We start from the raw sequence: 5,163 nt of genomic DNA, 5'->3' as shown, positions 1-5,163 counted from the left end.
ACATGTTAGTCCCGGCATACTCAAGACTTGTAAGTCAACATGTGGCTAACGTTCCCCTAAATTTGCATTGAAACTCTTGAACATAATTCAGAATCCCGCACGTGGATTATATACTACATTGCTCATTGATAGCAATGTTTTGCCCACCTTGATGATACAACGTTTGGATAGATAACATTTTTGGGAGATTGAGACTAAAAATATGGCAATATTGATGAGTCTTTGAGAAACAACATCATGTTGACAAGAAAACAGAATTAATAACCAAAGGGTTGGCCACCTGGTGTACATTGGAATCGTGAATGATTTCAAAATGAAATTGGATAGAAACCTGGTGGAAATAAATTTAAATAACTACAGTGACAGAACAGGAGGGTGGGACTGGTAGAATTGCTCTACATGGACTTCATGGGCTGTAACGACTGAAAAATGGTTACCACCTCCGAAATATTGTGGTGCTGTAATAGCAACAAACATTTTGACATGTGGAAAAACTTACATCCTTAGTGTAAGGAAAGAAGTGTCAAATGAAGTTTTAGTGTCTTTACAACTTTTAAAAGGTAACACACAGAAGGGTTTCACATTCTGAAATGCACAGGGACAGGAGTAGGCCATTCAGCCCCTCTGGCCCTGCTCTGCCATTCAATTAGACCCTGGTTCAAAACCCATTTATTACACTTGATGGCCTTCCTAACAAAAAGAATATTGACTTTAACCTTGGCAGCTCTAATTGACCACCAATATCTACAGATTTTCAGGGCAGTTAATTTCATATTTCTGCTACTGTTTGTGTAGAAAAGTATGTTTCTAATTCTGTCCCTAAATGACTTAGCTGTAACTTGAATATTTTGTCCCATTCATTCTTCAGTCAGTATTAATATTGCAAAAGAAAATTTCAAGCTACATAACGTTTACAAGGAATTAATTTTCCCTTAAGCATTTTAATAGTTTATTTTCAGTTATTTAAAGGTGTCAGTGCTAAAGGAACAACTATATTTAATGTGCTGCATTTTCAAAAAGAATTGGTTTAGGAAATTTATGTAGAGTTGCGATTTCTACATAAATAGCTTGGTTTCTATTCCATTGTTCTAAAGAAGGGTCGCTGGATTCTGTTTTCTCTCCATAGATGCTGCGAGACCTGCTGAGTTTCTCCAGCAATTTCTGCCTTTGTTTATTTTGTTCTGTTCTATTCTATTCATAGTACCTTGTCCTTAACACATATTGGATACGACAAGTAATTTATTTCTGATATACAGTCAACAACTATCCTATAGCCATTAATGAAAGGAGAAAGTGAGGACTGCAGATGCTGGAGATCAGAGCTGAAAAATGTGTTGCTGGATTAGCGCAGCAGGTCAGGCAGCATCCAAGGCGCAGGAGAATCGACGTTTCGGGCATAAGCCATTCCTGAAGAAGGGCTTATGCCCGAAACGTCGATTCTCCTGCTCCTTGGATGCTGCCTGACCTGCTGCGCTTTTCCAGCAATACATTTTTCACCATTAATGAAAGGTAATGATAGAACATAGAAAAGTACAGCACAGAACAGGCCCTTTGGCTCACGATGTTGTGTCGAGATTTAATCCTAATGTAAAATATAGTAACTTAACCTACCCACCCTCAACTCACTGCTATCCATGTGCATGTCCAGCAGTCGCTTAAATGTCCCCAATGACTCTGCTTCCACCACCACAGCTGGCAACGCATTCCATGCATTCACAACTCTCTGCATAAAGAACCTACCTCTGACGTCTCCTTTATAACTTCCTCTTAATTTCTTCAAGCTATGACTTCTCGTACCAGTCAGTCCTGCCCAGGGGAAAAGTCTCTGGCTATAGACTCTGTCTGTTCCTCTCATTATTTTGTACACCTCGATCAGGTCTCCGCTCTTCCTCCTTCTCTCCAGAGAGAAAAGTCCGAGCTTATTCAACCTTTCTTCATAAGACAAGCCATCCAGTCCAGGCAGCATCCTGGTAAACCTTCTTTGCACCCTTTCCAAAGCCTCTGTATCTTTCCTATAGTAGGGCGACCAGAACTGGACACAATATTCCAGTGACTTGCAGAGCTACAGCAAAACCTCGCGGCTCTTAAACATCGATTCCCCTGTCAATGAAAGCCAAAACACTTTATGTTTTCTGAGCAACCCCATCCGCTTTGGTGGCAACTTTGAGGGATCTATGTACGTGCACACCCAGATCCCTCTGTTCCTCCACACAGCCAAGAATCCTGTCTTTAATCCTATATTCAGCATTCGAGGTCGACCGTCCAAAATGCATCACTTCGCATTTATCCAGGTTGAACTCCATCTGCCATTTCTCAGCCAAACTCTACATCCTGTCTATGTCCATGGTGCAGCCTGCAGTAGCTCTCTATACTATCAACGACACCTCCAACCTTTGTGTCATCTGCAAATTTACTAACCCACCCCTCAACGTCCTTATGGTCTGCTACTTTTCGGGTCTGGGATTGGGGAAGGGGGAACTGGAGTTGACTGTGGTGCTTCAACACATAGGCCCACATTGGGGCCAGGTCAGGATTATTGGGAAGCCATTTAAAAATGGTGAAACAGTCTGGATCCCCAGTTTTCTAACCCATACCCCAAAATTATTTGGAACTCAGCCAGCCATTTGTAATGAGCACAGCTATCACAACATCACTACAACTGCAAAAGCTGGAATTGGTATCCTCACAATTTCAAGCAAGTTGCCCATTAGTCAATGGAGATAATAGTGTCTTAGAGCTTTTGTGTTGAAAGGTGGAGATTCTTTCACATTCAGACCTGTCTGTACCTCCCAGTACTAAAGATGACAAGGAAAGTTTACCAACACTTTTTAAATATGTTTTTGACTTTGTTATAGCAGTTTCTCCAATGAACAATGTACTGTAATTCATGTCATCATTTACACAATTTTGGTGGAAGTAACAGTTGATTTAACTTTGCAGGATGCTGTGGTGTAATCTAGTGCGTTAAAAACACATCTATTTTACAAACCAGCATCTAATGAGCTGTGAAAATGTTTCATGTTTGCTTCAGAATATTGTGGATTCCTCAGAAGATTTTCACAAGTCATCATAAACTCTGTGAGTGTAAGTTTTTTTAGGGACTTTCAAAACACACACCAGCATTTGGCTGAATTTCCACCTCCTTTGGGAAGTGAAGATCTGGCGGTTTGTGTAACATGGATAAATGTGGTTTTTTTTCACTTTTAATAGGTTTACTTCTTAATTTTACCTTGATCTTTTATGATAACTGAGCCCAAAATATTCAAGAACAGCTGATTTCAACAGTGGGCTGGTTTCATATTTTTATTGCTACTTTAGATAAGGTATTAAGGATTAGCTGTCTTTGATGTAGTTCGTGAAATAAATGATTGTTTTTACAACATGTTCACCACTTTGAAGGAACTTAGTGCTTTCGGAATGGTTTTGAAGTGTGTTTTATCAGTGTGGTGCGTTTATTTATTTTAAGCAAGCATCAATTTCACAAAGAGCCTGATCTCTGTCCCTAATGGATATAGGGTGAGTGGCTACAGAGAGTTCTTGATGGGAAGGGGTGGAGGGTGGTATGTAGAGGCATGAGGGTATGGAGTTGGGTTTGAAGGTGCATGGAGGCTTGGGGGGTATGAGGAGTCATGGAGGAAGCATGAGGAGACAGGGATGAGAGAGTTGAGGGACTGATGTTCCTCTTCAAAATTGGGTCAATGTCCTAATAAAGGAGATTGGCCATTCTGTTCAATCAGCCTCGCCGTCTGCCTACCTCCATTCCTGACCTTCGGTGTGTCTCCAGTGGGGTGGTGAGACTGACTCCATTTTATCCCTCACCTCCCCAGGACTGTGGAGATGGCTTTGTTTTAGATTAGATTAGATTCTCTCCAGCGTGGAAACAGGCCCTTCGGTTCAACAAGTCCACACTGCCCCTCTGAAGAGAAACCCACCTCGACCCATTCCCCTACCCTAAATTTACCCCTGACTAATGCACCTAGCACTGTGGGAAATTTAGCATGGTCAGTTCACCTGACCTACACATCTTTTGGATTGTGGGAGGAAACCGGAGCATCCGGAGGAAACCCACGCAGACACAGGAAACTTTGCAGCTCGCATTTCCTGCCTCCTCCCTGAAAATCTATTCAATGGAGAACATTCTGCACACCATATGTTGTTCATCCTTCAGAGTTCAGTGTGTGATGCTGTGCCAATCACCTCCATACTTTATGCAGTCCTCATGCTCCAAGCTCTTTATTGAGCTGCATAGTTTACAGGTCCGGCAGCAGCTCAATTATAAAACTTTCTCTCTTATCATCATTTCGTTGCCTCACTGCTTCCTATCATCCTTCGGCCCTACAACACCACTACTGTGAACTCTCTGCACTCATCCAATTCTGCCCCCTTGCACAACACAACATTATTCAATCAAGGCCTTCAGTTGCCTAGGTCCCAAACACCTTAATCTTTGCCAGTACCCAACTTCTCTCTCCTTCCATGCTGGTTTAGACCTTTCTCTTTGGTCTCAGTGTCCAGAATTGGTTGGCAATGCCAGTATGAATCTCCTTTACTGTACTAAAGGTGCTATATAAACGCATGTCATTGTTGCAGCAAGTGTAATGTTTCTGATCAAGGACATAGGTACGAGCTGAGTTTTATTAGTCATTCTCAAAATGTTGGTCAGCAATGAGATTTCTGTGTGCCCCATTTCCAGGATGGCAGAACTGTACTCTGAGTAGAGATTGGGCAAATACTCACTAACAATTCGAAGAACAAGAGGATTTAATTGAAATGTACAGAATCTAATCTGGTTATCCAGTCTAGATGCTCAGAAGATGCCTGATTTCTCAAACCAGGAGTCTCAGGAATGAGTTAGGCCATTTAACAGTGTGATGAAAAGGGTAACAGAATTCTCTACCACAGAAGGCCATGAGGGTGTAGTCACTGAATATATTCATGAAAAAGACATAATTTTTGATGAGAGTTTAAAGTGATCTGGGGCAAAATAGGAAACATGTAAAAGAGCCAGAGCAGCACAGTGGCTCAATAGTTAGCACTGCTGCCTCAGTGCCAGGGATCCAGGTTTGATTCCACCCTCCAGCGACTGTCTATGTGGCATTTGCACATTCTCCTTGTGCATGCTTGGGTTTTCGTTGGCTGTTCCAGTTTCCTCCCACAGTCCAA

Source organism: Hemiscyllium ocellatum, chromosome 13 (genome assembly GCF_020745735.1).
Source record: "Hemiscyllium ocellatum isolate sHemOce1 chromosome 13, sHemOce1.pat.X.cur, whole genome shotgun sequence".
Classification (NCBI taxonomy): Eukaryota; Metazoa; Chordata; class Chondrichthyes; order Orectolobiformes; family Hemiscylliidae; genus Hemiscyllium; species Hemiscyllium ocellatum.
This window is presented reverse-complemented; position numbering follows the sequence as displayed.